Below are 21,504 nucleotides of genomic sequence, written 5' to 3'. Positions count from 1 at the left end.
CAGTTACTTACATTGTGTGTCTGATATTAATAAAACACGTCGTCTTATTATAATGGAAAGGATTATTATTGCCACTTCCATATACATCAGTGTGTGTATTTTACAAACTCTAAATGTTTTGTGTTGTTAGTACTTATGTGTATCTAAATGTCTGAAACCTAAACATTATGTGGTTGATAACACTGCAAATTTCTCTTCAAATATTTGAAATTAGTGGTTCATCACGTGACACACTAATCTCTGTAATGAATCTTTAGCGATATTACAAGTATTCAATACATTTGTGGGTGAAATATATGAATATAATAAATCATAAAGCCTTATGATTAATTATGATACATATATCGACCCAAGAGGGAATTATGCACATATATTGTGAATTAATTACAACAAATTATAATCAATTGCATATATGATTAGTTTTAGTTTAATAGTTGTTTAGAGAAACTATCCTAGTTTGGTGCTGAAGCAGGACTTCAGGAGCCTGATCGAAACGGTACAAGCCACATCGTGTCCGGACCGCTTCAGACGTACCAACGAGGACATGAAAGGTTCAGTAGATTATTTGCTTTAAATGAATGGTTGATGTCTTGGTGTAATGAACAGAAGCTGCTCTTTATAAATAATTGGAATCTTTTCTGGGAGCGACCTAGCCTCTTCCGTACTGATGGCCTGCACCCCAGCAGAATCGGAGCTGATCTTCTGTCAGAGAACATCTCCAAGACGCTTCGCACCGGATGACTATTAAGTCAAACCTCAAATCACAGTCTGTGTTCTGCCCACTTAATTGATAGAAATGTGAGTGTAGTACAGTCTATAGAAACTGGCTATTCCCCGAATAGTGAGGTTTAACAATAAAAATAAAGGATCTATAGAAAACCTGATCGTAATCAAACCAGAAATTCACAAAATTACTGAACAAAAACAATGTCTAAAGCTAGGGCTACTAAACATTAGATCGCTGACACCTAAGGTGGTTATTATAAATGAAATGATCACAGATAATAGTCTTGATGTAATATGCCTTACTGAAACATGGCTTAAACCAAATGATTATTTTGGTCTTAATGAGTCTTGTCCACCTGGCTACTGTTATAAAAACAAATGCCATCTGATTGGCAGAGGCGGTGGTGTAGCAACAATCTATAGAATTCTTAACGTTACTCAGAAAACAAACTACAGATTTAATTCCTTTGAAATTCTTATGTTAAATGTTACACTCTCAGATATAAGTAAAAAGTCGCTACTAACTCTTGCTTTAGCTACCGTTTACAGACCTCCAGGGCCTTATGCTGATTTCCTAAAAGAGTTTTCAGACCTTCTCTCAGATCTATTGGTCAACGCTGATAAAGCGCTGATTGTTGGAGATTTTAACATTCATGTAGACAATACAAATGATGTGTTAGGGGCTGCGTTTACAGATTTACTAAACTCCTTTGGGGTCAAACAAAACGTCACTGGACCCACTCACCATTTTAATCATACACTAGATTTAATTATATCACATGGAATCAATCCAACCATTATAGAAATTCTACCGCAAAGTGGTGATGTCTCTGATCACTACCTCGTAACTTGCGTACTGCATACTCATGATATTTGTCAAATTGCACCGCGATTTCGACTAGGCAGAACAATTCTCCCAACAACTGTAGATAAATTCACAAATAAACTGCCTGATCTATCTCAGCTGCTCATCGTACCTAAACACATAAATGATCTAGAGAAAATGACTAGCAGCATGTGCACTATTTTCACTATTACATTAGATATTGTTGCACCGTTGAGATTAAAAAAGGTTAGAGAGAAAAATACTGTGCCATGGTACAACAGTACTACTCGTGCTATCAAAAGACAAACTCGTTTAGAGGTCTTCAGAATTGCGTGGAAAGACAGCTCGTCCCGTTATAGAAAGACTCTAAAAGCAGCCAGGGCTGAGCATCTCCGCAAACTTATAGAAAAATAACCAAAACAATCCAAGGTTCTTGTTTAGTACAGTAGCTAGATTAACAAATAAACAGACATCACCAGAACAAAACATTTCATTTAAGTTTAATAGTAATGACTTTATGAATTTCTTCACTGAGAAAATCGAAAGCATCAGAAATACAATTGTAAATGTACAACCTTTGACAGAGTTTTATGATTCAGCCTCAATTATCGCCCCTCAAGAACAGTTGCAGTGCTTTACAACTATAGGACAGGAAGAGCTAAATAAACTTATCACTGCGTCTAAACAAACAACATGTTTATTAGATTCAATACCCACTTAACTACTGAAAGAACTGTTACCTGTAGCAGAAGAGCCTCTTCTCAATATTATCAACTCGTCTTTATCTCTAGGTCACATCCCACGACCGTTCAAGCTAGCAGTTATTAAGCCTCTCATTAAGAAACCACAATTGGATCCAAATGTATTAGCAAATTACAGACCCATTTCAAATCTTCCATTTATGTCTAAAATACTAGAAAAAGTGGTGTCGGTCCAATTGTGCTCCTTCTTGCAAAAAAATGCTATCTATGAAAAATTTCAGTCAGGATTCAGGTCTCGACACTATAGATCATAAAATACTCCTAGATCGACTACAAAATTACACTGGTATTACGGTGGTTTAGGTCGTACCTATCAAACCGTCACAATTTTGTCCATCTAAACGGGTAAAAATCTAAGATAACGATAGTAAATTATGGAGTGCCGCAAGGATCAGTGTTAGGCCCTCTGCTATTTTCAATCTACATGCTGCCACTCGGCAATATTATAAGAAAACATGGAATTAGTTTCCACTGCTATGCCGATGATACTCAGGTATATATTTCAACACAACCAGATGAAATCACAGAGTGTGTTAAAGAAGTAAAACATTGGATGACTAGTAATTTTCTTCTATTCAATTCAGATAAGACTGAAGTATTACTTATTGGGCCAAAAACCTGTACACAGAATCTCTCAGACTACAATCTGCATTTAGAAGGATGTACTGTTACTCCATCCTCGACAGTTAAAGACCTGGGTGTTATATTAGACATCAACTTGTCCTTTGAAAATCATATTTCATATGTTACAAAAACAGCCTTCTTCCACCTCAGAAACATTGCTAAGATACGGAATATGTTATCTGTTTCTGATGCAGAAAAGTTAGTTCATGCCTTCATGACGTCTCGACTAGATTACTGTAATGCATTATTAGCTGTTTGTCCTGCTTCTGCAATAAATAAGCTACAATTAGTACAAAATGCAGCTGCTAGAGTTCTTACCAGGTCAAGAAAATATGATCATATAACACCAATTTTATCATCTCTACACTGGTTACCCATTAAGTTCCGTATCGATTATAAAGTATTGCTAATGACCTATAAGGCTCTAAATGGTTTAGCTCCTGTGTAAACTGATCTTCTATCGCCCTACAATCTTTCACGCTCTTTAAGATCACAAAACTCTGGACTTCTGGTTGTACCTAGGATATCTAAGTCCACTAAAGGAGGGAGAGTGTTTTCACATTTGGCTCCTAAACTCTGGAATAGCCTTCCTGATAATATTCGGGGCTCAGACTCGCTCACCCAGTTTAAATCTAGATTAAAGATGTATCTCTTTAGCCAAGCGTTCGCATAATGCATTTCATGTCAGATCAATTGCACTTATCTTTGCTTAATGTTATGAACAGCAGCTACGCTAATTATTCTCTATTTGCTTTTCTGTTTTACCACGGGACACCCGTCCCCAGGTGACTAGAGAGGACATCAGCTTCAGTTTGGATCCAGCCTCTTAAGAAGACCTCAGATGACCAACACCTATGAAAAAACGGTGCCAACTCCTGCGAAGACCTCAGAAGATGCACCATGCACATTCCCAAATTTCTATATATCCTAATTATTGTTGATGTGTTTAATTTTTCCAGGAGCTCATTGCTTCTACCTTAAAATGAAATGCTAACAGTATTTGTAAATTAATTGCACAAATTATTACATTATTTGCTAACTGCATTCTTCTAATACTGTAATTTTGACATGCATTCTCTGTAAAGCTGCTTTGAAACGATATGTATTGTGAAAAGCGCTATACAAATAAATGTGAATTGAATTGAATTGAATAGTTTGTCCAGAAAACCATTAAATTTCTCATAGACTATTATGAAAGATATTTAATTTTCTGGCCACGAGAATAAATTCCTATTATAGCATCAAAGCGTAAAGCAGTGTTGCAGGAACAAACGTAGAAGTGACTTGGTTTTTCTGAATGAGCAGCAGAACAGTCAATCATAAATATAATGTATTTAATATATGAAATTGACAATACAAAGGTTATATGGCTAAATATACACAGAGGATATACATGTATACAAAAGCGAAAGTAAAGAAAGGGAAAGAGAAAAGACAAGTAGCAAAACTTAATAACAGTACTTGAGAGCCAGCAAAGAAATCAGTTTCTTTAAGCCGTATTAGATGTATCACATCTAAGATAGAGAAACGGTACTTGCATTAGTTTATGGGCTGAATTTCAGTTCAGTGCTGCGGCAGTTTGTTGGCTTCTTCCGTTTCCACAGGAAGATTTGAACTGAGGACTTGAAAGTTCATTTCGCCGGAGATGGTCATCCCGAAAGATGAGCGCATGATGGAAGCGATTTGCATAATTTCCGAAGTGATAGATGAGAACAATGCATTTTACAGTAATGTGACATAGATTGTCGAATAAGGCATAAAGAGAGCTTTACAAAGAAACCAATCTTGTCAGGTGGAAAAAACATGAAAAGGGAGATACAGTTTATACTCTGATTTTAACACTAACACAACTACACTAACACAACTACAGTCATAACTAAGTCTAAACACTAGGGATACATACATGCACTTGACATACAGGATGGGTACACTTTGGCACAGTCATATTTTGAGAATAACTGTACATACAATCTCTAAGCATGCTTGTGTGTGTGTATTGGGTTTTGGGTGTGTGTGTATTGGGTTTTGGCTGTTCTGAAATGTAGCCACATGAGGGAAGTCCCTATAGCTGGGGACTGGGGTTCTCTGGTTAGTTTCTGATAGGGCCACAAAGATGCCAAAGTGCCCGTCTCTCAGACCGGCCGGAGCCGATTCGTGATTTACATGCACAGTTCAGCAGGCTAAAAGCATTCTAAAAACTCCAAAGTTGGTTGGCGTTGCAACAGGCGGTACATCTCTAATCTCACTGGTGTGATTGTACGCTCCAGGGACCAGCCAAGACTGATCACACCGGTGTGATCATAGACATCAAAGGGTTAATACAGCAGTGGAGATGGCCAACGGCCAGACAGCTGCCATGTCGTCAAGTGTCCAGAATTTCATGGACAGTGTAGATGGTGAGAAAATGGTTCCAGGAATTCTGGTGACCATGGCAAAAGGTCCTGTATCTCCTCAATCTCCTGTATCTCCTCTCTGTCTGCCCATTGGTCTGCAGGTGGTATCCGGAGGAGAGGCTCACAGTCACACCTAGGAGAGAGAAGAATCCCGTGGAGTAAAATAAATATTGGGACTGTGAACGACACTCACCATGGGCTGAGGAGGACAGATGGGATATGATGAAATGACATGTCCCTTGGCACCACAGTATAAACGGAGATCCTAGTATGCTGTCTCTGCCACTCAGCCAGTGAAATCCAAGCAGTTTCCACTTGTATAGGTCCATAAATTGTTCTCAGAGCTGACGTACTGATGTGGTTGGCAAAACAAAGAAATGAACTCACTGAAATAAGGTCACAAAACACATACTAAATATGTGTCCACAAGACTTTTGAGTACTCAATTTTGTAGTCTAGAATGTTTGCTTCAAAATTATGTGAAAATCATCCTGTTAACTCATTCACATAAAATAATATATTGATTTTAAATTTTGTAAGACACTTTTTGTTTACAAAAGCCATATGCGTGAAGGCATTAATCAGCATGAATAATGCTCTGGTTCACAACTGTGGAGATTAAGACCCCTCCCATAATGAGCCTTTCAGTCAGGTATGTGACAGAGGGAAAGAATGACTGAGACAAGAAAGAATGTGAGAACAATATATATATATATATATATATATATATATATATATATATATATATATATATATATATATATATATATTGTTCTCACATTCTTTCTTGATATATATATATATATATATATATATATATATATATATATATATATATATATATATATTGTAATTTATTTAGAATATAGTTAACAATATAATCCAAATATAAATGAGGGTCAAAGGCACATTTTGAGTACAGTCATACTTGAAAACAAATCTTGTTCAAACATATTGTGACCATAGGAACAATTGTTGTATGTTCTGTTGTAGTGGGGGTCCAGAAAAGAGGGAACACTCATGGGTTAATCACATGCCCTGCGTTCCAATGTCCATACTATCCATCCTAAATAGTATGTGAGATTAAAATAAGTGTGTCCCAAAGCATAGTATGTTGAAAAGAGTATGCCAAAAGTCCCCGGATGGTCTACTATTTCCGGTAGATTTTCAAAGTGTGGATCCGTGCACACTATAAAGGCTAATATTGCCCACAACCCATTGCACAATGGACGAGGATTCAGTTCAGAACTACAAACACGAGTAAAAAGAGTTAAAAAACTACAAAACATGGCGGATACACGCGATCGACACTGAGAGGTTTGAGTGACTAATAATCAGTTTAACCTGATAGAAAATATATATTTAATGTTACCCGTGTTGTTTTTCATCTGCAAATACCAATGTGGACTTTTATAAAGATCCGAATGGCCATTACCTTTTAAATGCATCATTATGAATTAATATTAGGACAGTTCTCCACATGAAAGACTCGCGACTGCAGATCAACGTGCTGCATTTCTCTCCGACACGTTAGGAAATTAACTAAATGAAATGTGGAGGGTGTAAGATGATTGACAGGCCAGTTTACGGTGACAGGATGCGACAGAGAGCAAAGACGCAATTGTATGACGTGTTAGTATGTCCCAAAGCTTGTCTACTCTTTTGCTACACACTCAAAAGTAAGTACTTTTTGTTTACAGAAAGAGTACATACTTTTAGGGCATAGTATAAGTAGGCGAATTGGAACGCAGCAATGTTATGTGTGTAGGGCTCGCAAGTTTATTAAAGAGAAGAGTCAAGTTAGTCTCGGATGTCTGTCTTTATTTTATAGAAAAGACGTATAAAACATGGTGGCAGCGTGGTCACTTTTAAATTGTTAGTTTAAAAGTCTAGAATTAGAGAACAGAGCTGGATGTGAACAGAGCTGCACGATGGATGGATTAAAGCCACCAACGCTGTTATGCATGGACACCGACAATCTATCCAAGTCCTGGAAATCCTGGAGGGACCAGTTTAATCTCTACTTGGAGCTGACTATGTCGGACGCGGAGGAAAAGTTGAAGGTCAAATTGTTTTACTATCTTATTGGCGAGAGCGGTCGGGAACTGCTGGAAACTCTGATGAGTGATGTGGCTGCGGATGCACGAACGGTAACGAACATCATTGCAAAGTTTGATGAACACTGCAATCCAAGTATAAACGAGACAGTATATAGATTGCTATAGATGCTATAGATTTTTCTCAAAAAGCCAGGGAGCTGAACAGTCGATCGATAATTACGTCACGGAGTTACGAATGCTCGCTAAAACATGCAACTTCGGAGAGATCAAAAACTCGCTTATACGTGACAGAATAGTGTGCGGAATTAACAACGAAGGACTGAGAGAGAGACTTCTTCGTGAAAAAGATTTAACACTACAGACGTGCGTACGTATATGCAGAGCAGCGGAGCTGTCGCGGCAGAACAGCAAAGCCATTGCAGGTGCAGCGGTAGAAGAGGTGCATGCCATCAGACAAGGAGCACGCCAAGATCGCCATCAACCCGGCATCATGATCACGTGCAAATTCTGTGATAAAGAGCATGAAAAGAACAAACAGAAATGCCCAGCTTTTGGTAAGAAATGTAAAAAGTGTGGAAAGGCAAATCACTTTGCAGTTAAATGTAGAGCACAACTGAGACATGGAAACCATAAATCTGTAAACAAAGTGACTGAACAGGACAGTGATGAGTATGAGGACATTCTCACTGTTGGTGTAGCAAACCCAGAGACTGTACACAAAAATGAAAAAGAAAATGAAAAAAAAAAAAAAAAAACAGGGATGCTTTTGGGAAAAGACCTTGTGAAATTTCAAATTGATTGTGGAGCAAGTTGTAATGTGATTCCTATTAATCTGCTGAGCCCAGATATAAAATTTGAGGATACAAAGACTGTGCTAGTAATGTACAACCAAAGCAAAGTGAGACCACTAGGAAAGTGCAAAGTGAAAGTAAGAAACCCGAGGAACCACAAACTGTACAGGCTGGAATTCCAGGTGGTGGATAACAACTGTACTGTTCCCCTAATAGGAAATAGAGCAAGTGAAGCAATGAAGCTCATCAAAGTGCACTATGAAAACATTCTAGCCATAGACAGCATAGTCAGCACAGAAAAACCTTCATCCAGCCAGTGGTCACTACAGCAGATAAAGGCTGAATATGCTGATGTATTCGCGGGTGATGGCTGCCTAGAGGGAGAATACAAAATTGAGATTGACAACACTGTAAAACCTGTACAACTCCCAAAAAGAAGGGTTCCAGTGTCCATGATGAAACCTTTGAAGGAAGAGCTTCAAGATCTTCAGAGGAGAGGAACCATTGCACCAGTAGAGAGGAGTACGAATTGGATTAGTAATATGGCAGTTGTACAAAAACCCAGTGGCAGATTCAGAGTATGTATAGATCCACGACCCTTGAACAGAGCTTTAAAGCGCAGTCATTTCCCACTACCCACTATAGATGACATCCTCCCTGAACTGTCTAAAGCCAAAGTGTTTACAGTGTGTGATGTTAAAAGTGGATTCTGGCACGTCAAGCTGGAGGAAGAGTCCAGCTATCTCACCACATCCTCTTCCCCATTCGGAAGGTATCGATGGTTACGTATGCCCATGGGCATAAGTCCGGCCCCTGAAATCTTTCAGAGGAAGCTCACAATTGCGTTAGAGGGCCTGCCAGGAATATACATCATTGCTGATGATGTTCTCATTACAGGACAAGGAGAGACACAAGAATTAGCTGAGAGAGACCATGATGAAAAACTGAAAGCATTTTTAGCGCGGTGCAGAGAGAAAGGTATCAAGCTAAATGCTGACAAGCTCAAACTAAAACAAAGAGAAGTCTCGTACATCGGACACCTCCTGACATCAGATGGACTGAAAATAGACCCCGACAAAGTCCGAGCAATAACCCACATACCGAAACCAACAGATGTGAAAGGAGTTCAGAGACTACTAGGGATGGTAAATTACCTCTCAAAGTTTTGTGCACATCTTTCAGACCAGTGTGAAGCCCTGAGACCCGTAAAGACTGTGAATGGAGATGGGCCGTGCAGCATGAAGAGGCGTTCTGTAAAATAAAAGAAACAATTGCAAAAGCTCCAGTGTTAAAGTATTACAGCCCTGATAAAGAACTTACCATCCAATGTGATGCCTCAGATGGAGGCCTTGGTGCTGCTCTCATGCAAGGAGGTAAACCAGTTACATTTGCTAGCAGAGCATTAACATGCACAGAACGGGGCTACGCACAGATAGAGAAGGAGTTATTAGCTCTACTGTTTGGGATGGAAAAGTTTCACCATTATACATATGGTCGAAAAGTAGCAGCACAAAGTGATCACAAACCCTTGGAAAACATCCTGCGTAAGCCACTACTAACTGCACCTAAAAGACTCCAAAGAATGATGCTGAGACTTCAAAGATATGATGTGGATGTTGTGTATGTGCCAGGGCCAGAGATGTGGCTAGCAGATACGCTAAGTAGAGCATATCTGCCCGAGAGCACGCCCACTGGATCTGTTGAAGCAGAGTTAGAGACTATAAACATGACACAACACCTACCAATCTCAGTGGACAGGCTTGAGTCAATCCGTTCTGCAACAAAAGAGGACAACACTTTGCAGCTACTGATTAAAGCCGTATTACAAGGTTGGCCGAAAAACAAAGCAGACTCACCACAAGAAATAGGTCACTATTACCCATTTTAGGAGGAGCTGAGCTACCAGGATGGAATTGTTTTCAGGGGCGAACGAGCTATTATCCCTAAGCAACTTTGGAGGGAAATAACGCTACGTATACACTCCTCTCATTTAGGTGTGGAAGGATGGCTTAGGAGGGCCAGAGAGTGTGTGTACTGGCAAGGAATGAACGAGCAGATTAAATCACATGTACAGCAGTGTAACACCTGCCGCTCAGTTGACTGTAACCAGCAAAAGGAGACACTGCATCCACATGATATGCCAGACAGACCCTGGGCCAAGGTAGGCACGGACCTGTTTACTTTCGACAATAAGGATTACCTAATTACAGTAGACTACTATTCCAATTTTTGGGAAATTGATTATCTGCCAGACACTAAATCAACTACTGTCATAAGAAAGCTGAAAGGTCACTTTGCCCGTCAGGGTATTCCTGACATTGTCATCTCTGACAATGGCCCACAGTTTTCGTCACAGGAGTTCAAGAAGTTTAGTCACCATTGGGAATTCCTGCACAAAACCTCATCACCTGGCTATCCTCAGAGTAATGGCAAGGCAGAATCAGCTGTCAAAACTGCCAAGAGATTGATGCTTAAAGCACAATTATCAAGACAGGATCCGTATCTAGCAATCCTGGATCATAGAAACACTCCAACACATGGATTATCAACCTGCCCAGCACAGAGGTTGCTTAGTCGTCACACCAAAACACTTTTACCCACAAAAACCAGCCTTCTGCAACCAAAGATCCAAGATTCCATTAGAGAATTGAAGACAAATCAACAACGACAACAGACATACTACAACAGATCAGCCAAGGACTTAGACAAACTTAAACAAGGTGACTCTGTAAGAATACAACCATTTGAGCATCATAAGATCTGGAGGAAGGGGACGGTGGTGGGTCCCATTGACTCTCGATCCTACAGTGTCCAGCTGGATTCCGGAGGTGTTATAAGAAGGAACAGGAGACATCTCCGAAGGGATCATGGAATGACCCCCACAGTCTCCAACCAAACAAAGACTGTTGTTCCTGATGATATAAAACATGCAGAAACGGCAGAGGCTTAACCACACCTTACCAGCACTGTGGAAAATCAAATGCAGAACACTGAACAGTCAGATGTCCCGACATCTGTTGTCACAAAATCAGGACGTTTAATAAGGAAACCAAAATATTTACATGACTATCTCACAAGTTAAAGAAAAAAAAAAAAGAGAAAGGATGTGACCATAGGAACAATTGTTGTATGTTCTGTTGTAGTGGGGGTCCAGAAAAGAGGGAACACTCATGGGTTAATCACATGTTATGTGTGTAGGGCTCGCAAGTTTATTAAAGAGAAGAGTCAAGTTAGTCTCGGATGTCTGTCTTTATTTTATAGAAAAGACGTATAAAAAACATATGAGTGAACATCACATACCTGGCATTTCCAAGGTGTTTGGTGTTTCTATGCACTGGAGAAAAAAAGAAAAAAAAAAAAAAAAAACTTTCCTGCTTCTAGTCAGTGAACTCACCTTCACCATATTCATACAGAACATGTCCAAATGAGGGCCAGTGTCAGGTCACTGTGATTCTCAAATCTGTGAAGAAAAAATCCTGTGAGCATACTAATAACAGGATCATAGCAACTATTGTATTAAAATTAATATGTCCACTCTTTACAGAAAGATCTTGTGCGTGCATGTATTATTACACAGCACGTGAACAAAATTTGTATATTATATATTTAGCATATGAGCAGAAATTTGCGAACAAAAGCTTAATTGATGTAGCAGTAGGCTATTTTGCAGTAAACACCAACAAAATCTTGTCTAAATATTCATATTATATCTGTAACATATTATATATCACATTTATGTTATATTATAGAGCATATAAATGTTAATTTGCAGTTTATTACGTTGCTTATACGAAGAAATTTTATTTCAATCGATTTTACTCATCTCAGTACAGCAATTGAGTTTGGGATAAACCAAACTAGTCAATGTATACATGTTGATAATAGCATATTTGAGTAGTAAACAAAACCACCCATCTGCACCATTCATTCACAAAGACACACGCATAACATCCAGAATTCAAATTTAAAGAGTCTTTTTTTTTTTCTGTTGAATAAAGAACTTACCCTTCATGATCCTTGGCTGGATCCGTTGCTCCTCAAAATGAAACTGAAATCAGTTGTGCTCTTCTTCTGAGGTAAATTATTCCAGGATTATTTCTCACTGCGTCCCAAGACTACGTAAAGTACATGAATCTGATTAAACCTGATGAATTTTACCGAGTTTTTGTGGGGGCGTTGACACTGTTTGCATGGATTGCCTCAGAATATTTGAGTTTGAATAGCATGCGCTGTCAGTAGGCGTGTTCACATTAGAGGATAATGAGCTGACACAATAAGTCAGTAGTTATTGTGTCAGCTCATTATCCTCTAATCTCTCTCTTTTCATACAGATTACATAAACGGTGAATATTTATTTTCATTTTGAATTAGATAATTTAAAAGGAGACTTAAATGTTTATAAAGAATATATTGCTCATGTCTGTGACAAGTATTAGCTGAGTTTTGTTTAATTTTAGAGACGTGCTCCAGAAAAAAGTTCACAGAGACGGCAGAAAGCACACCCTGTTTGTTTTCTTTATTTTTGTTTTGATTGTAAGTGGATACTGCACATACAAGTAGACCTTTTACAGTTTGCTTTTATCTGTATGACCATACATGACAGAGTATTTTAAGTATATTTTGAAGCTAAGCAAAGAAAATCCAAAAAATTGTCCATGTTTTAAATGATAAGGTTTCTCACCCTCAGATGAATCACCATCAGGTTCTCCAAAAACTTCTCTGAAATGGGTGATGAATGCATCAAGAGTTTTTGTGGCTGGCCCATTTTGATGCCAAATTGTTTCCGCCCATTGGAGTGCTCACCCTGACAGCAGAGAGAGGACAAATGCTATCTTGGCTCACTCAGTTGGAAAGTGAGCGGGTGCCTCTTCAGGCCCAAAAAACATTGAAGAAGAAATCCACTGCAGTCCTCTGTCAAATCAGAATAGGGTGCTGGATTGCCTATGGGACTGGCAGTGCCCGTCGGTGAAGAAGTGGGTACCTATGCAGCAACAGGTGTGGTGGCGCTTGGCATGGTAAGTGCTCTTTGCAGCACGTCAACGATCAGGTGAATAATACTGGCAATTGGCAGGTTGAAATGTAAAACTGAATTAATTAATCAGTCTCTTATCTTTGCAGGTATGAAGAGAGATTGAGACGGTTAGATCTTGGAATGCACACACCTCAGTTACTGCAGGTAAGTGAAGTCCAGGAGAGTTGGTGAGTGAATGGTGACAAAGCAGTGTGATGATGGGAAAAGATGATGGAACAGAGTACTTCAGACATGAAAGAATCATGAGGAACGATGGGGTTCAGAGTTGCTGGAGGTAAGTATCACAGGTCACATTATCACTGGTAGAAAGTCCTGAGTCCGTAGTGAGACCAGACAATGAATGTAGCTGAGATGTATGCTTGTATGCAGTGGTTGATTGATGTGTATAAACAGGTGCAGGTGATTAACATTCAGGAGATGGTGATCGCTGTGTTGGAGTGAAGGTTGAGCCTGGTGAATCCGTGACAGTGTCCAGTAATATTAGCAATTTGTAGATTAAAATTTAACCTTTTGAAAAGTCCATATGTTCTCTCTTCACATAGTATTTCACTAGAATTTCTGTTTCTGATATTCCAAATTATGATGTATTTTTAATGTTTTCATAACATGTGGTGCCATTTTGAATTAAAGTGCTGTTAGACTTGTTGAAATAATGTCAAGGGGGGAAGAGTTGAAGAAAACACCCAAGATGTAAGATCATATTTCTGTGGGGTTACATACTTAATGAAGTTATTTTACCTCTTACTGAATGTTTTTCAGGGTTTTTCCAAATGAAAATATACACTCCAAGCCTGCTTTAGCCAATTTCCTATGGTGTTTTTGTAAACACACTGCATTTCATGTTTGATTTATGCATCCCACTTGGAGTTCATTTCTTGCTTCAAAGGAAAAAGTTTTTTTTAATTATTTTTTTATTTTTTATTATGGGTGGTAAATGCAAATATTATACTTCTATGTACATAATTCAACTCTGTGCTATTAAGTCAATAACATGTCCATCTTCAATACCACACACAGTATTATAAATGAAAAAATAAAACTTGAATGTTGTCTGAAGGGGCGTCCTGCATAACGTTAGGGTTGCTCACGTAGCTCTGGTTCCTTGAGATAACGAGAACAAGCATTGTGTCTGCTTTTAGTAGACGATTACGGGGAAAACTGTGTGACAACAGCTCATTTGATTCCTATGCAATTACTATTACAAGTCCTATTAAAATCAATTTTGTAGTTGTTTATCATCCTCCAGGTCAGCTTGAGTTGTTTGTGTTTCTCTTTCCTTCCTTGGATGGTATTCCTCTGGTAGTTCTTGAAGACTTCAACATCCCCTTAGAAAAGCTTCAGGCTGCTGACTTCCACACTCTGCTTGCCCCGTATGACCTCAAATGAGTATTTACTGTGGCTACTCACAAATCAGGTAACCAATTGGACCTTATTTACACATGCTACCACTCCACTGATGATACGCTGGTCACTCCACTGCACAGTTCAAATCACTTCCTCCTCACTCTAAACCTCAAACTGGCTCAGGAAACAACACACATTTCTCCACAGGTCACCTTTTGGCATAACCTATGCTCACTGTCACCCTCCCACCTATCCTCTTTGGTCTCATCCACCCTTCCTCCCTACTACCTGTCCGTGTGATCCTATTCCCACTCATCTCCTTCAAGCCATTTCTTCTTCAGTTGTACCCAAGCTCACTCATATAATCAATAACTCTCTTCACACTGGTACTTTTCCTACAGCATTTAAGCAGTCACAGGTAACCCCACTGCTTAAGAACCCCAGTCTAAATCCAGCACATCTAGAAAGTTACAGACCGGTTTCAATTTTTCCATTAATTGCTAAAACACTTTAACGAGTTGTTTTCAACAAGCTCTACCTTTCTTACTCAGAACAACCTCCTGGACAACAACCAGTCTGGGTTCAAAAGCAGACACTCAACTTAGACCGCCCTGCTCTCGGTTTTTGAAGCTCTGAGACTGGCAGGACTACTCGATTGAGGGCCCCAAGACCAGGTGCAAAGAGGAGAGGCTCAGACCAAAGTTGGAGCCTGCTACACAGTCCATAAGCGTCTTAGACTGAAAACACCTGTGCTTGAAAAGCAGGGATGTCCAGGTTATAAAGTCTGATAAAAGTGGATAGCGAGGGCCAAGTGGCCGTCGCACATATTTCCTTGATGGAGACTCTGCTGAACCACACCCAAGGGATAGCTATACCTCTAGAGGAGTGGGCCCTGACTCCCAGGGGGCACGACAAGTCCACAGACTTGTAATCTAGTGCTATCACATCCACAATCCATCTAGATAGTCTTTGCTTTGAGGCCGGTAGCCCTTTAGTGCGACCTCCAAAGCTAACAAACAGCAGCTCTGATTGCTGAAACTGACTAGAGTGCTTGGTATACACTCTCAAGGCTCTTACGGGACAGAGTGGAAGGAGTGCCTGCACGTTCTCAATGAGTTGCAGAGCTAACAGCACAAACAGAGCCATCACCTGTGTTCTGAATGCAGTAGAAAGTAACCTTTTCTCGGCCTAAGGACTACTTTACTGTCATTGGGGCCGAATTCAAGACAGGACAATTTCACAGATAGAGCCTGCAGATCACCAACTCGCTTGACTTACTCTAGAGCCAGCAAGAGGGCAGTCTTAAGCGAGAGGGACTGAAGGCCGGTCGTCTTGAGCAGCTCGAAGGGTGGTCCTTAGGGGTGGGTTTATCATTTTGGGCTCTACACTACACAATTGTCTACACTTTGGCACTTTCTTGCAGTGTTGTAGTCGAGTCACCAACTGTCGAGTCCGAGTCGAGTCTCGAGTCCCAGTGTTCGAGTCCGAGTCCAAGTCAGAGTCACCAAAGAAGAGTCCGAGTCGAGTCCAAGTCGAGTCACCATTACCAGAGTTCGAGTCCGAATCGAGTCTCGAGTCCCCAGAGTTCGAGTCCGAGTCGAGTCTCGAGCTCCCAGTGCCTATATGTCTCCACTCTGGGACCTTCAAAGAACTGATAAAATGTATTAAAGAGGTTCTACATTAAACAAAAATGATACCACTGTCACGATTGCAAAGGGAGTTTATTTACTGATTTGACATATACACTTTGCCAGACACATTTGCAACTTTACGACGCCATCAAAAGCATGTGTTCAAAAGCATGTGTTTACTTCCATTGTTGTGAACGTGCATTTTACTGGGCACTGTATTTCAAAAATACTTAAAACGTAAAAATCAATACGATATGCCGAGAGAGAGAGAGAGAGAGAGAGAGCGTTTGTGAGTGAGTGACCGAGTGACCGAGTGATTTAGCGTGAGTGCGTTTGTATGTGTTCAAGTGAATGTGTGTGTGACGGCACGCGACTGGTCAGAAAGCAACGTGTAACGTTAGTCTGACATGTTTCTTGTCCACGACACCACAGGATTTTAGGAGTCAAAATTGCGTCATCCATCTGACACAGTGAAAAAAAAAAATTGTGTAATCTGACACAGTGACTATCGCAACAGACAAAAAAAAAATCATGTAATCTGATCTGACACAGTGACTAGTAAATTATCAACAGACAAAAAAATTGTGTAATCTGAACCAGACATTAGACATCGTCGACGTCTGATGCCAAATTGTCAAACATCGCCCAACCCTAGCTTCTTCTGTTAATTATCATATATGCATTAGTCAATAATAGTTTTTTTTTAAAGCTAACGTTAGCCAATGGAAAGCATTTTACTTACTTTTCTGGGTGCATCTGTGACAGGTGTCTGTTAAAGTTTGAAGTTGTCCCAGTCTTTTCCTCAGTTGTGCAATTACACACACAACATTTAGCGCTGCTCTTTCCAGCATTAGATGCAAAATTCGTGTAGGCGAATTTCACGATCCGGGGCACATCTTTCTGCATTTTCCAAATTTGAACATTTAGCACGCGAATCATGCACGAGCGTAAAGTGAGTGACGTCAGTGAGTGTGTTGTCAAGAGAGCGAGCGGTAGCAGTGTCTGTGAGGGAAAAAAATAGATCCCGGCCGGTCTTGGGCACGAAACCTTATATAATATTATATATAAACTTATATAATTTTTTACAACATATTTAGTCAAAAACAACGTGATGAATGCTCAAGTCCGATTTTATATATCCTCGAGTCCGAGTCCAAGTACGAGTCATCAGTCCGCGAGTCCAAGTCGAGTCACGAGTCCAGAGAATGGAGTCTCGAGTCGGACTCGAGTCCAAAGAATAGTGACTCGAGTCGGACTCGAGTGCAAAGAATAGTGACTCGAGTCGGACTCGAGTCCGAGTCCAGGACTCGAGTACTCCATCACTGCTTTCTTGGTTTTGGATTCATCAAGAGTCTTAAATCTGTCCATTGTCTTCAATATTCAAAATTACACAGTCCTTTTAGCTAATAAACATTCCTTTTAGAGAAAAAATACTTCTTGGTTTTAGCTTGAAAAAAGCTTAACTATATTGTTAAGTAATATTGTGATATTATGATTCTCAAATATGTGTTAGTGATTGTAAACCCTTTTAAATACCTTTTTAATGATCATGTTAGATGAAAACGGGTGATTGGCACCGTCATTTACTCAACCTCATGTCGTTTCAAACCTGTATGACTTTGGTGCATCTTCGGGACACAAATGTGCAGATAGCCTATTTTAATGATATCTGAGAGATTTCTGTCCCTCCATTAAAAGTCTATTCACCCATAACTCTGATGCTTCAAAACGTTCATTACAAATCCTGAATCGAGCAGTTTAATCCAAGTCTTTTGAAGTGACATGATCGCTTTAAATAATGAACAGATTTAATTTAGGCTTATTCACATATAAACACTTATCAGAAAACAATGTTTGCAGCATTCAAATTTGGTTACGGAAGCAGTATTTATATGTAATAAAATAGGTAAACAGCGCTGCTGTAACAGAAGTCATCAACTGATTTAACCCTCTGGAGTCTGAGGCTGATTGGGGGCTTGGAGAAGTTTTGACATGCCCTGACATTTGTGCTTTTTTCAGTTGTTCATAAACATATAAATGACAAAAGTTTCATTACACTGTATTCAGCACAAACTATGCTACAATAATATGTGAGGAACATGTATGTACATGTTTGTATTTTTGAAGGAATAATGTTTATGCGTGGTTATTGAAAAAACAAAAAACTTAAGTCACTGAAATAAGGCCAAAAAAAGTATATTAAATCTGTGTTCACAGGACTTCTGGGTATTGGAGGTTGTAGACTAGAGTTTTTGCTTCAGAATTATGTAAAAAGTTATGCTGCCTACTCCTTCATATAAAACAATATATTTATTTAGTTTTTGTACGACACTTTTTGTCAAGAAACACAGTATGCGTGGAGGCAAGAGTCATCATGAATAATGGGCCATTTACACCTGAGAAGACAAAAGAATCACATAATAATGACCTGAAATGACTTGCATATTAATGAAGCCTTTCAGTCAGGTAGGCTGTGAAAAAAACCCTCTGTAATAATGTCTCAGCTCATCATAAACAGCAATACTGTGAAATATTATTACAATGTAAAATAATGTTATTCTATTATATTCTTTAAAATATAATGTATTTCTGTGATGCAAAGTGTCTGAACAATTATGTTCCCATTCAGTCGGTCACGTTCGACGTACGTCGGACAGACCGACGAATAGGAATCTCGCTAGAGAGGCCAATCTACTTCGAGTGTAACTAAACGAGCCAATGCACATTGGCATGCAATCATATGCATCAGCTGCTCGCCTCGCAGCGCGGGTATATAATGAGCAGCAGGTGCGTTGCATCTTCAGCTTTTCGCTTCGGAGCCAAACCTTCTATGAAGACAGCTACTGAAAGCGAGTGTGGTGAACGAGTCTCTCTTCAAGACGTCTCTTTGTTGCGAGGTGCAGGCGGACAGCGCAGCAGCGGGGCCGATTCTCCTTTTGTTTTTGTTTTTGCCTTTAATTTGATTGAGCAAAGCTGTAATCAGCGTGAAGGCCGTTCTCACGGCTGGTGAAACGGTGCGCCTAGAGCGCTAAAAAGCTGTTGTTACAGCTGGTAAGAGGAGCGCCTTCAAGGAGAGTGCACACGACAGGCTGCACATTCCCTGTCTGTGCTGCAGCGGCTATTCCCCTGCGTGCTTCAGCACCTAAAAGAGTCAGTCCTTGAAAGAGCTAACACGAGTAGTTCGCGTCTTTTTAAAGATGTCGTTCTACTTGTGTGTTTCTGGATGCGGTCGTTACCTGGCGCCTCGGGATGGTCACCAGCGCTGTATCGCGTGCTTGGGCTTAAGGCACGCTGAGGCAGCGTTTGTGGATGAGTCATGTACCCATTGTGGGAAGATGACCATCGCGGAGTTGCGGTCGAGACTCCACTTTCTGCAAAGGGGTGGAGTCCCGGTCCCGACGCCTCGCTCCAATCCTCCTCAGAGGGTTGCTGCGAGCGGCGGGGCTGGTGACTTGAGGATAACGGTGAGCGCGCTTCCTTCGGGGAACCAACCCCCTAGGAACCCTCCCCCTCGTGCGCTCCGCAGCCAGTAGAGCTGCCCTCGGAACGTGGTGGACCACCCCAGAGGTGTGTACCATCCGTTTCCTTCGGAGCTCCCCCAGACGACCGGATGTCGATCGCTGCATCGGAGGGTGAGCCTGATACTTCTGGGGAGGATGAGTCGGCGCAGTTGCCTCCTTCGGGGGTGACAACTGTGCCCGACACGGACCCGGAAATGATGGCTATGCTTTCCCGGGCCGCCAACAGGGTCGGGCTCGTGTGGAATCCTCCACCGTGTCCCGAACCCTCGAGGTTGGATGACTGGTATCTCGGGGTGGCCAGGGCTGGTTCTCAGCCCCCCACCCCAGTGCCCTTCTTCCCGGAGGTGCATGAAGAGCTCACGGGCACGTGGACGGCACCTTTTACTGCCCGAAACCGTGTCGGTGGGTCCTCCTCCCTCACCACCCTTGATGGCGGGGCAGCGAAGGGTTACACGCGCATACCCCCTGTGGAACGGGCCGTTGCTATGCAACTGTGCCCTAACTCCACCTGGCGGGGGAGCCGTCTCTCCCTTCCCGGGCCTGTAAGTACTCGTCGGATCTTACCGGCAAGGCTTATCAGGCCTGTGGGGAAGCTGCCTCTGCCTTACACGCTATGGCGTTGTTGCAGGTCCATCAGGCCAAGGCACTGAGGGACCTGCACGAGGGTGGTCATGATCCACAAGTTCTCCAGGAACTTCGTGCCGCGACGGACCTCGCGCTTCGAGCGACGAAGGTTACGGCGCGGTCAGTGGGTCGTGCGATGTCCACTATGGTGGTCCAGGAACGCCATCTCTGGCTGTGTCTTGCGGACATGAGGGATACCGACAAGGTCAGGTTTCTTAATTCCCCCGTGTCCCAGACCGGCCTTTTCGGCGACGCGGTCGAGAACTTTGCCCAACAGTTCTCGGCTGTACAAAGGCAGTCTGAGGCCATCAGTCACATCCTGCCGAGGCGGTCAGCTGCTGCACCTCCACCGCCGGCGGCACCTCAGACTACCCGTCGCCGAGGGCGCCCCCCTGCAGCCGCCCCCGCTCCCGCGCCCCAGCAGCAGCAGCCTCCATCCAAGCGGCGCCGTGGAGCCGGTCGCGGGCGGGGCGCCCAGCCCGTCCAGCCACCCCCCAAGAAGAAGGGTGGCAAGGCCAAGTCCAAGCGGCCCTAGGACGGGCGACCCGGAGATGGAGGGGACTGCTCTTCAGGAGGTGGTGAATGCACCACTCCTTCCCCCGGGGGAGGGCCGGGTGGAGAATCTTTTGTTGTTTCCTTTTGTTCCGCCGCTGGCTCAACGGCCAGCGGTACCCAAATTTTCAAGAAAAGAGCAGTTTCCTTTATCTCCGGGTCCGAAGAGGGCTCGGAGAGCAGTGGGAGGGCTAGAACCTCACCACTCTCATCCACCTCTTCTGTCGCCAGCGGACAGCAGCGAGCAGCAGGTAAGCAAATCCTCGACTGCTCCCTCTGTCCACCCGTGGAGGCAGGTAAGTGTTGCACAGCACACTGTGACCCCGCTTCGGGCCGCCTCACACAGAGAGCCTCCCGGGCCGCGTCCCTGCGTTCCACCTCGCTGCCCCGCGGCGGGTACGCCGGTGGTCCCCTTGGTGCCGCTGGTGCGGTCTCTGGGAGCCTGGCTAGCGCTCCCCAGTCCGTCTCGCTGGCTCCTCCGGACCATCAGGCTCGGCTATGCGATTCAGTTCGCCCGGCGTCCCCCCAAGTTCAGGGGCGTCCTCTTCACTTCAGTGAAAGATGTCGATGCCCCTGTTCTGCGTGCGGAGATTGCAGTCCTACTGGCGAAGGACGCGAT

This window comes from Chanodichthys erythropterus, chromosome 1 (assembly GCF_024489055.1).
Source record: "Chanodichthys erythropterus isolate Z2021 chromosome 1, ASM2448905v1, whole genome shotgun sequence".
Lineage (NCBI taxonomy): Eukaryota > Metazoa > Chordata > Actinopteri > Cypriniformes > Xenocyprididae > Chanodichthys > Chanodichthys erythropterus.
This window is presented reverse-complemented; position numbering follows the sequence as displayed.